Source organism: Perca flavescens, chromosome 2, assembly GCF_004354835.1.
Source record: "Perca flavescens isolate YP-PL-M2 chromosome 2, PFLA_1.0, whole genome shotgun sequence".
NCBI lineage: Eukaryota > Metazoa > Chordata > Actinopteri > Perciformes > Percidae > Perca > Perca flavescens.
This window is the reverse complement of record NC_041332.1, coordinates 44,025,301-44,038,143: the sequence shown is the minus strand read 5'-3', so window position 1 is coordinate 44,038,143 and position 12,843 is coordinate 44,025,301. Positions and strand designations below refer to the sequence as shown.

Here is a 12,843-nt window from a genome sequence, read left to right as displayed (position 1 = left end):
ATTGTGGGACTGGCTCTAGTGACTGTAATTCTGCACCAAGGCTGAATTTTGGGAAAGAGACTTCAGATACAGTATTAGGGGACCACTAAGGTCTATATAAAAGAGACTTCAGATACAGTATTAGGGGACCACTAAGGTCTATATAAAAGAGACTTCAGATACAGTATTAGGGGACCACTAAGGTCTATATAAAAGAGACTTCAGATACAGTATTAGGGGACCACTAAGGTCTATATAAAAGAGACTTCAGATACAGTATTAGGGGACCACTAAGGTCTATATAAAAGAGACTTCAGATACAGTATTAGGGGACCACTAAGGTCTATATAAAAGAGACTTCAGATACAGTATTAGGGGACCACTAAGGTCTATATAAAAGAGACTTCAGATACAGTACTAGGGGACCACCACTTCAGATAAGGTCTATATAAAAGAGACTTCAGATACAGTATTAGGGGACCACTAAGGTCTATATAAAAGAGACTTCAGATACAGTATTAGGGGACCACTAAGGCCTATATAAAAGAGACTTCAGATACAGTATTAGGGGACCACTAAGGTCTATATAAAAGAGACTTCAGATACAGTATTAGGGGACCACTAAGGTCTATATAAAAGCATCCAAAGAGCACCATGTCATGGGACCACCTAATTGTTTGTATAGTTAACTCACATTCAGCTCTAACACCCATACTGTACATACCCCACCAGACATGCTACTAGAGGTCTTTACACCGTTCCTCAATCCAGAACACAATCAAAGCAGCGTACAGTATTGTACCAAGGTATGGTTACACGGAACTCACTTCCAGCTGAGATTCCTAAAGCGCACAATAAAGCAAGCTTTAAAAAACAAGTAAAGCAACATCTAATGGCCCTACGCCTGTAACCATATTTTGTAATTTCATTATGTACTTTGTATGTATAGGAATATGTTCACTTTTTTATATTCAGGAATATTTACATGTATACAAATATGTTTATTTTTCATATTCAGGAATATGTATAGTTATGTTTGCGAGAAAGAATATTGCTAGTTATACTTTTCTTATTTTTATTATTATTTCATGTGGTTGTTTTGTCTGAAAATGTCTTATCTGTTGTCATATTTTCTGTTTTGTGTGGACCCCAGGAAGAGTAGGTGATGTTCTGCATCCCTCTCCCCCCCTCACCATACCACCCCACACTCTAATTAAATGCCCCTTCCCCTCTCACAGGCAGCTGTACAATTCAGGCTTATCCCTGCAGTATGAACGTGTTTGAGAACTGATTGGTTACAGTATGAGTTCAACCTGTCATGAGTTGGACAGCATTTGCGTTTAGTTGCTCTAAATTGTGAGGAAATTGAATTGTTCCCCATCTAGCCTAAGTCTATCCATCTGAAAACTTTTACAATAATAGCACACTATTAATTATGTTTTACATGTGTGACAGGTTATTGTGATTGTTGGTTGCTCTATTCAGCATGTAGGGATTTACACAATGAACATGTGTAAATCAAATAAATCAACATGTTTGCCAAAACAAATATAAATGACTCTAGTCATGTGAACAACTGACCTAATGTTCATAATCATAGTCAAAGTTTGACAAAGTTTAATAGTCATTCAACGATTGTGCCAAAGTGATTGAGAAACACTGTAACATATTACCATTAAGATAAGGAATCTGCGTGTGTGTGTGTGTGTGTGTGTGTGTGTGTGTGTGTGTGTGTGGTCTGTCTGTCTCATGTCTGTCATGTCATTCGAATATCTCGAGAACTTTTCATCCGATCTACTGCACACTTGCCTGGTGTATTGCTGGGTACCCAAAGATGTGCCGTGTCGAATTTGGTTCAGTTTGGACATGCTACACGTTCAATATTAATAAACTTTGAATAAACCATAAGGACTGTTCTGTGCAGCTACGGCTTCAGGGCTCTGCGGTTTTAATAGATAGGTTTTATAGGTAGGTAGGTAGGTAGGATGGTAGGTAGGTAGGTAGATAGACAGATAGACAGATAGACAGATAGATAGATAGATAGATAGATAGATAGATAGACAGATAGACAGATAGATAGATAGATAGATAGATAGATAGATAGATAGATAGATAGACAGATAGACAGATAGATAGATAGATAGATAGATAGATAGATAGATAGATAGATAGATAGATAGATAGATAGACAGATAGACAGATAGACAGATAGATAGATAGATAGATAGATGGAATGTAACAAAGTACATTTACTCAAGTACTGTACTAAAGTACAATTTTGGGGTACTTGTACTAAAGTAGAGTATTTCCATTTAATCCTTCTTTATAGTTCTACTCCACCACATTTCTTTGATAACTTAAGTTACTAACGACTTTGCAAACTTATTATTATTCTAAAATGAAATCAGTTAATACATGATGGTGTATTATTATAGGTTAAGCTAGCAGTATATAAACATCATTCTTTCTTTTTAACTAGCTGCAACGTTACATTATTACACACAGTAATATAATACATATGATTCTGAAATTAGCCATTCTGCTAAATTAATAATTTTAGTATATTTTGATGCTGATGCTGGTTTTGAATTTAGTACTTTTACCTGTAAAGTAAGAGTATTTCTACACTGTGGTATTGTATTTAACAACTATGCATTTCATAGTCACTTTGTGAAATTAAAGCCACAGCAAGGCTGATGGCTGGTGTCTGGCTGATGGAAATGTATGCTCACACTTCATTTTAAACCTTGTAAGTTCCCCTTGTGGGATTAATAAAGTATAAATGATAAATTATTATTATAATTATATTTAGTGCAGTGTTGAAGTGTTTAGTGCAGCTTCCCATCCACTTATCACTAACAATTCCAATGAAATTCCTCAGTGACTGATGTACATTTTTCCTGGAACTGTAACAGAAAACCACAAAGTAAGACATGGATGAAATGTTTAAACCGTGGAGGAGTTGTGAAGGCTGTTTGTACTCAATCACTTGAGTGGTATTCCTATCGAGAGTGACTTTCACCGAGTGCTAGCAGACAGCCTCAGTCAGATGGTGCAGAAAACTAATTTGTTCATAATTCCCCTGGTGTCTGATTCAGCGTTGGCTGGCATTTATTACTGTAACAACTATTGTTTTCAAACTCAGTCCTTCTTGTGAAGCGATGACTCTGCTGGTCAGACATGGAGATCAGTCCTCTCGTGAAAGATCTTTTTATCATCTTTTTGTTCGTGAATGTCCTTGTTTCAGATTACTAGTGGTTAAAACCAGTGACAGTTTTAGGTTTAACAAATTATGGTGCAATTTTAATGAAGAAGACACTGCCAAACACATTCAGCTGGATTTCCTTATTCAGAGTGTATATAAAAGGCTGCTTATAGAAGTAATAGTAATAGTAATTGTAAGGAGCCTTTATAATTATACATATTTCAGAAAATAATGCTACTTTGTCTGCTAATACTGCTTTAAGTATTGCGACATCTTGTTTATCTGCATCTGTCCATGGCAATTAACCAATACTAAACAATACAACAGTATTATTCTAGGGTTGGATTGTTTTCTCTTCTTTGGCTTAGATTTAGTCATTTAATAGAGTCTGCTGGACTAGATTTTTCACACCTTAAAATCCTTTTTTTAAATAGATAGATTTTTATTGATCCCAAAAATGGGAAATTACAGTGTTACAGCAGCAAAATATCAGACACACAGCACACATACAGAATATACATAAAATGATAGGATACAATGTACATGAAATAATAAATAGGATAGAATACAAGAACAAATATTTAAAATATATACATAAGTTAGGAATAAAAATGCTTAAATAGTATTAATAAAGATGTAAGTAAACCTATTGTGCAAGTTGCACTTAGTGCAATATGTTCATTCCTTGAAGACTTACAGCTGTTTTCTCATTACATTAGGGATGTCCATGTTCTGGTCTGAGGCCGACGCCATATGCATCTCGATTTATTGCCAACGACCCGATACATTAAAGATACATATGCAGCAACTACCGATACAATGTGATACGATTCACCCCCATGTTGTGATGCAGTGCAGTTTGACACAATTCGATTCAACGCGATGCGATTCAACGCGATGCAAAAGAATATGATGCTATGCAATTCAAGATTGATTAGATTTTCTTTGTTTCTTCTTAAGCAAATAAATTGTGTTGCTAAGCAGCCTGCTTTGGGCTTTCACAAGTTGGCAGAAATGCTTTCACTTCCATTAGGTATATTTAGTCTATGAAGAACAAATTAGAAAAATAAACTGTTAAATGGCACTTTCTGGATAGTTTTGTGCAAAGAAATGGAGAAATCGAGTTTTACATGATATGTGCAAAACTGTAAGGTTAAGAGCCTATACTCTGCATTGTTGTAGTATCAACAGGTATTAGGGCATTTAGCATTTACATTACTGTTAATCAGTCATCACTTGATTACACATTATATTACCTTGTTATGATATAAGAAGTGACCCATACAATGTGCCAAACATAATGTGGCACATGAAGAGACAGTGCAGCATATGACAGTGGCAACAGCTGAGAAGATTTGGGTCTGTGGTGACCAGGTCCACCTCACAAAACCTTCCTTCTCCCATTCTCTCTATTTACTACTACACACACACACACACACACACACACACACACACACACACACACACACACACACACACACACACACACACACAAACTTCCTTCCCCCATTCTCTCTCTTTACTACAACACACACGCGCGCACACACACACACACACACGGCACCGAGTGGGGCTCTCCGTGGCCAGCTCGGAGCCCTGGCGCTGGAGGAGATGCGACAGCGAGAACCAGTTCAGGCTTGGTCAGCGACATGAACTCGTAGCGGCCGGTGGAGCTCCCGAGCACCGAGCTTCCACCGCTGCCAACAGGGTTTTTAGCTTTGGGAGAAGACATTTTATCTGTTAATCCTACCGAAGGAGACACTAAAGGGACACTAACGGGGTTTTTAGCTTTGGGAGAAGACATTTTATCTGTTAATCCTACCGAAGGAGACACTAAAGGGACACTAACGGGGTTTTTAGCTTTGGGAGAAGACATTTTATCTGTTAATCCTACCGAAGGAGACACTAAAGGGACACTAACGGGGTTTTTAGCTTTGGGAGAAGACATTTTATCTGTTAATCCTACCGAAGGAGACACTAAAGGGACACTAACGGGGTTTTTAGCTTTGGGAGAAGACATTTTATCTGTTAGTCCTACCGACGGAGACACTTTGGCGTTATGTAGTTGACCCACAGTGGTGAATTGTCTGCAGTTCTGGGAGGGTTGTTGCCATGTTCTGATTGTTGCAAAATAGACATGCCATTTAAAAAATCTTTCATTTATTGTCAGAAATATCATGTTTTCAAAAGCATCACTTTCATCAAATTTTATGTGACATATTTAGACTGCAAGCAGGCACATCCGGACAAACGAGCAGGCTTATGTGCCGGTGGCCCCGGCCCAATTTAACCATATATATATACTCTCTCTCTCTCTCTCTCTCTCTCTCTCTCTCTCTCTCTATATATATATGTTAGTATATCGTAATCTAATAGAATCCTCTTTTACTTGAATTTGTTTCTTATCTGTGATGTTAAACAAAAAAGTAGTATGTGTGAATGTGCGATACTCTTCGTAACAGCCTAAATGCAGGTCTGTGTGTGTGTGTGTGTTTATAAAGTATTTATTTCTTTCTTTCCTTGTTTCTAATATTCACCTATCTGTATCACCCTGAGAAAGAGTGGTGTGCAGCTGATGCATGTTGGTCTTGACTTTCACTGAGAGAACATCCGATGACTTCAGTTCCTAGACGATGACTAAAATGGATTTACTGTAACAGCTGTCGTTTCCTGCCACCATCGCACTTTCTGAGAACAGTGCGAGACTATGACTATGTTGGCAGGCTGGACAGTGTTCTTAGTCAGTCAGTAGATCTAAATCTATATAGATCTATAGAGATTAGTTCAGGGAGACAAAGCAATCCCAAAGGGCTGGTGGGTGATGTCCTCCAAAACAGCTTCAGTGCACCTTGTCATAGATTCTCAAACTCTCTGAAGCTACTGGAGACATAAACAGCAGTCTTTTAAAAGCCGTCTCCTCGTTTGGTGTTTTGATGATGATGTTGAGATTTACATGTAGTGACTGTGAAGGTGGACACATTTCCATTTGTTATGTTTCTGCACTTGTTTATTCATGTTTTCCTCACCTGTCTGTAAGGAACAACATCTATTTAGAGCGAATAATATCATTTTCATAAAGAAGACTTTGCTACACAAAAAATAGCAGAATGTCCACTTTATAGAAAACATAAAAAGACTCCTTATTCAGGTGAAATAAAAAATGTGGAATTTTGTGAATCAAATTATTTAAATGGAAGCCTGTGAGGCTTTGTCTGCCATTATGCTTTCCTGCCAAAGGATATGTATTTTTCAATTCTTTTTTCGTTTCTAAATAATCAATTTGAGAGACCCAAATTACAAAATAAATGTGTAAGTTAAATTACATTCTTGATGTTAGAGGCTGTTGTGGAATTTATCTAAAAGCACTCAAACAAGCATAAAATAATGCAAAACAACAATGCTGATGAACTGATGGTTAAAGTTATTATTATTGTACAATAATAAGAGAAAATCAAACCTTGTCACAAAACCCAGAAGTTAGGAAGAGAATTCTTTCTGACCGGGGAAACAGAAAATGCATCAAATATAGTTTCCTCAGAACAAGACAATGGTTGTCTTAAGAAGGAGGATATCATCAGGATATAATATGGTAATTTGTACATCATCTGACAACTCAATCTAGAATATACATTATGTAGGAAGAACACATGACATCTGTCCAACCTATTTCTCAAGTCTTTAGCATGCACCATGTCATTTCATGCAATGGAACTAAGTGAACAGAGTATCAAAACTTGAATAAATGGTAAAAAACAATGTTTAATGCAAGTTTACTTTTACAAGGCCTAATTCATTAGAAACATTTTGGAGACTGTCCTCCCATGACAAACGCCCACATAAGTCGTTAGTAGTTATGACAGGAGCAAAGCAGGAAGTAAGGTAGTCTCGCTTTACCAGACCTTCCTCCACAGCGCTGCGGAGGAGGGTTCTGGCTAGTCCATACAGCATTCCGGGACGGAGGAAAATGTGCTCAGGTTTATTGGCATTTCTTTAAAACAATCACAATCGTCATGGCCGACGCTAAGCTCCGCACGGAGCCGCTGTATAAATAGTCTGAAGAAGGAACTTGTTTTGGTGGAACATGTGTACGTTCAAAAGTAGTTTTAGTCGTGTGAGAGAAAACTCCGATTGGACAGATAGTCTAGCTAGCTGTCTGGATTTACCCTGCAGAGATCTGAGGAGCAGTTAACCATAGTCCTCACAAATCCACCGGAGGTTAGAACGCCAACACAGAGACAGAGGAAGGGGACGGACATCGGCGATGCAGAAATTCCTTCTGCACCCAAGCAATCCTGGGAGGGTAACGTCAAGGATATAAGCTATGTTTCCATCCACACGTTTGTATCTGAATTAAGTGATATCGAATGAAAAATCTCGTTTTTTATGACATTAAATCTTGACCCAGAACATGCTGGGGTGGAGTCCCTACACTTCGATGAGAAGAGGCAGAACAGTTTACGAGGAAATTCATAGATTGATGACAACCTCAACCAATCAATAAAGTTGAGTACCAGCCGTAGCTTGTGCAGCCACGAGCTATCTGGATGGGAGAGCAGGACATTTCCCCATCGATAAGCCACTCACTGATCACCTCGGCGCCCCCTGACCACTCTGTTCCCCTCGTGTTGTACAACCCATCCCAGCCCACATCCACCATTACAGCCTGACTGTCTCTCTGGGCTCTGACGGCTATAATTGGCTTTGTTGGCCTAGTCTGGCTAATGCATTAGGAAAGCTCCCCTGGCCTGGCTTATCCTCCGACAGCGCTCGCAGATTCACACCTCTGTGTCACCGTAACATGTTCTGTACATGCTGAGAGCCTTAGCAAAAGCCCAGTTGACATCCACAGACTGCTGAATGAAGATAGAGAGGAGAACAAGGGAACAAGGGAGCAGTGACAGAAAGAGAGGTAGAAAGACACAGAGAAGGAATTGCTGTCACAAGACTAACGGTCATCAGGAAGAATCACAGAGACATTTCTAGGTAAGTCTGTGTTTGGATGGACATTTGTATACATGGTTCTTTTTTCAATACTCCTAAAGAGGACACTGTTTGACACCATAGAAGACACTGAGGTCATGTTCGTTGTATTTACGTATTTATTTCTTGGTATTTGGGAGTTTTAACAACCTAAGGGGAGTTTACATCAGAGCTACAACAATTAATCAATTAGTTGTCAACTGATAAATTAGAGGCCAACTATTTTGATAATTGATAAATTGGTTTGAGTCATTTTTTAAGAAATAAAACTATTAGTAAAAATTCTCTGATTCCAGCTCCTTAAATGTGAATAAGTTCTAGTTTCTTCTCTCCTCTGTGACAATAAAATGAATATCTTTGAGTTGTGGACAAAACAAGACATTTGAGGACTTCATCTTGGGCTCTGGGATATTTTTCACCATTTTCTGACATTTTATAGACCAAACAACTAATCCATTCATCAAGAAAATAATCAATCGATGAAAATAATCATAAGTTGCAGCTCTAGTTCACATTCCACAACTCTGAAGGTAATTCTATTTCTTTCAGATTCAATATTTGTCAACCAGGATTCTGTTTGTGCACCAAAATGTTATTCCTGACAATGAAGAGGGCTCTGAAAACACATTGAGATCCTCATTTGGGGAGAAAAAAATTGCAATGCTTTATTTGTCAGGTCTGTATTAATATTATATTTAGAAGGTTTCTGGAAAGTAAAACCGGGGATAGTTTTAACACGGGTCAGGTTGTAACACGTCCAATTTCTCCAATCAGGAACAAGTTGCTCTGTTTTGTCCAGAGCAGAGTGATAGAGAAAGACAGTGGTGACACTCCCATTGGACTCCGTTGTACGCTTTGTCCCGCCTTCTTCCGGGGTATGCAGCCTCGCATAGTTCCAAACAATCCATTCACGGCGTCGGACATCATTCACTTTCATTGCTGGCCGTCAAGTAACTTCTGAGGTAAGTTGATTAAATAGCTACCTCTTTTGAATTGTCAACTGTCTATATTTTATCAGAGGCCCTTTATGATGCATATACTGATCTTTATTTGTATGTGTGCACAGCGTGATTATATATATTTTTTATCTTGGTAGCCGACCGATTGCCTGCTAGTTTGTTAGCTCATTTGTTAGCTTGACTTCGCCAGCTGTGAAGGTATCGTTACACCAACAGTTACGAAGTTCAGTAGTGAATCTCTGACAGCTTTTATTTAGTTAGTTATTGATGGTGGATTACTAGGATCATGAAGGTTGATTAAGGACGGGTTTCATTTAGGTTTTATCTACTGAACCTGACGGTGTTAGCTAGTCAGCTGAGTACTGTGTGTAGAAATAAGGTTGCGTTTGTTTAATTATACCCTTGAAAGGGCTGTTGGATTTCATGTATGAATACAAGTTATTCCACACACAAAATGTCAGTAAGTGACATATGACATGACATAATTGTAAATATGAAAAAGTATTAAGGCAAATTTCACACTTGTGTTTTTTTTTTTTTACTGTTGATTTATTTACATTTGTTTTTTTAAGTTCAATAATTGCAACATCTTTCCAGAAGTCTACAAGTAATCGTGTTAAATTATCGTGATTTCAATATTGACCGAAATAATTATGATCATATTTCTTTCCATATTCCAGCAGCCCTACTGGTGCTGGCGACGGCTGCTGAAATAAGAGGAGACTGGAGGCTGCGGACGGTGTGCCGGGGATGGAGAGGCCAAATACATCCATGGCAACCAGTAAGGTGTTTGGCAGTGGACTAGATGTTAGGACCTTATGTGAGGAAGTCTCCTGTGTTGAAATTGCCTTCTTAGTCTGACTCTTGCTGCCAAGGTACCCCTTATCACGGCTGTTTACCCTGATGCACTATGATTGAATCCTTAACCTCAGCCTGATATATGTGGAGGATAGTTTTTGTTAATTAATCACTTATACTATTCCCCCTATTCCTGGCTCTACTTTGTTGCTCTTATTCATACTTGTTCCCACTTGTTTTTTGTTCCACAAACCTCAACCTGATATATGTGGAGAGGATTTGTTTTATTAAACACTCAGCATCTCAAACACTAACCCCCAAAACTCCTGGCTCCAGCTTTACATGCTGTATCCTCCTTTGCAGCGTGCAGATGTTAGGCAGTAGAATCTGCATTTGCTGAAGGGTTTTATAACCAGTGGTGCCAGCGGTGAATCTTAGTTGTATTGCTTTTTTTTAATTGTCTCCTTTCCCCACTGTATTCATTTTTTCTGTACTTGTTCTTGTGTCACTCATTGTTTAATAAAAATTTTTTTTTCATCCAAGTGTATTGAGTTTTTATTCTTTAATATATGTGATACTTGGTGTATGGCTTAGTCTTAAAATGATCATGGTTGTGTGGTCAACTCCTGCCTCATTCAGAAGAAGTGGGCTGGACACTAAATGCTGAATGGACTGTTGCTACTCTGCTTTCTCAATCGCTCTCTGACCACGGGTAAGTGAATCGGAATTACAAGCAACATCAAGGAAAATACAATAGTCCAGATGTGCAAAAAAAGAACATCTTGAATCATCTTTGATCTCAAAAAGAAGTAGTAAGGTTAACTTGTGTTGTCCTTCGGGTCCCCGGGACTTAGTTTATTTTTGACGTTTTTGCATTGGCCTGGCGTTGAGCTTCAGGTCCCCGGTGACCCTCGCATACTATGTGATGTCATTTAACGTGAACTGGCACCGGGAGGGGGGAGGGTGTCCCACACATGTCAGAACAAACGTGTTCGGACAGGCTAATACAAAATGTAAATAAACTAAAGTCCTCGTGACACGAAGGACAATACAGGACAGTAGCCTAGTGCTATCATGCTAACACGGACGTGAAGCTTTCCCTCCAAAACTTAAAAACGTATCTATACATAGCTTTCAGTTGTCACCCCATTCCAAATGTAAAACTGACATTTACAAATATGCAATAACAATCAAACAAGTACATGGGTATGGGTTTTTATTCATATTTACCATTCAATATCGCAATCGCTGCTGTCAGTCCCATAGAAGAACATGACAGCGCTGCGTGTGTTTGGAACTATACAGGCTTACATGAACCATGTGACCACCCCGCTAGCGAGATCAACGAGTGTCGCAACTCTTATATCTCTATGGCTCTGCACATGTGAAGAAGCAGTCAGCTGCAAATATGGCTTGACCCCAAAAAAATTCTAACAAAAGATTTCTCAGTAGTTTACAATAGTATCAGATGTACTTAAAAACATAATAAAAGTTTATATCTCTTTACATAAATATTTTTTTCTACTACTATGGGCCAACAGTTAACATAATTAGACATACATGTAAATGCCCTCTGTAAATGGTGCCCTGCTGGTAGGTTTTACAACTTGACCTACTTTCACTTAAGTACGGTGCAGTAAAGTCAATCAGATGTCCTGATCTGCGTAGCGACAGTACAGTGGGACGTTTGCCTTCAACAAAGCGACAGTAATAACCTAACATACCATCATTACTGAGATTAAACTACATTACACGGTTATGTTTGCACTGAATAACGCATTCAATAATCAGAAACATAACTCTTGCCGCGCACATGAACAGATACGCAATATTAGCTCACACATAAAATAGCACCCTCGTGAATTAGCCTGTTGCTAACGTATATTCATAAATCCTGCATAACATCGTCCCGTACCTACAGGACCTCAGACTTACTTATTGATGCACGCACAGAGTAGTGTCGACAAACTTAGTCCAATGAGGGGAGAAAGGAAAGTGTGATAGCGTTCCACTTTTAACGCTTTTTTCTCTCTAAAAAGGTTGTAGCGCAAAGAGGCAAGTGAATCGGTACTCTTTCCGCCAAACAACACTGCCATTGCCTTGGTCCCATGGTCCTCTATGACATTCCTTGCTTGAGGTGGGAGCAGAAACACATTTGAGCAGGACTGGATGGTTGATTCACCATTCACAAGTTTCTTGAATGCTGTCTGTTTGCCAACACTAAAAATGCGTGAAGTTGTATCACATTCACACAGCAACTGGGAACACAAGTCACTACCCAGGACTTGTTTCATCTCACTGATGTTGTACACTTTAGTAGCTTTGGACTTATATAGGAAAATAGAGGCCTCTATTGTTTGTCCCAGGATAGTAGAGGAGAAGAATTAGTAAGTCTGTATTCTCCCCTATCAAGGTTTTGAGCTGATGTTCTGAGGCCTTGACTGCAGCTTTGACAATGTCCATGTCTGCATCACCTGATGCATTGATAACAGTGCAGCCCTTCTTCTCCAGCTCCTCAGTCATAAGATTGAAAAGTCCTTGTTTGTTGCAAGGGAAATCATCCTTTCTTCCCACAAACTCAGTCTCTGCATTGAAGTTAACAATGGTGTTTTCACCACGTCTCTGATGCGTATTGTCTTTGATGGAAGGACCTTCGCTATAACCATCAAAAACAAACGTTGCTTTACCATAATGGCGTATGGTAAAGTCTGCATATGGTGCAGTGCAATGGCATCGTAACTGTCACCCTTTTTCCATGCCAAGCAGTGAACCAGGGAGCCACCGTCAAGGACATTATGCTCAGTTGGTGGGATGGAATCCAGGACAGTTTTGTTAGATTTCTTGCTTGAGAACTCAGTGACTGCCTGCGCTAGTTGGGGCTTGTTGGCGTTACGGAATATTTCCTTGCCTTCGAATAGGGCT

General features: G+C 39.0%; 1 long non-coding RNA gene across 1 annotated transcript; it reads left to right on the top strand.

Annotated features, from left to right (window-relative positions):
- Positions 1-9,043: 9,043 nt before the first annotated feature.
- Positions 9,044-10,458, top strand: LOC114546064 (uncharacterized). The gene is made up of 2 exons (XR_003690981.1): positions 9,044-9,126; positions 9,804-10,458. It is a non-coding gene; the product is annotated as an uncharacterized LOC114546064 (long non-coding RNA).
- The last annotated feature ends 2,385 nt before the right edge of the window (positions 10,459-12,843 follow it).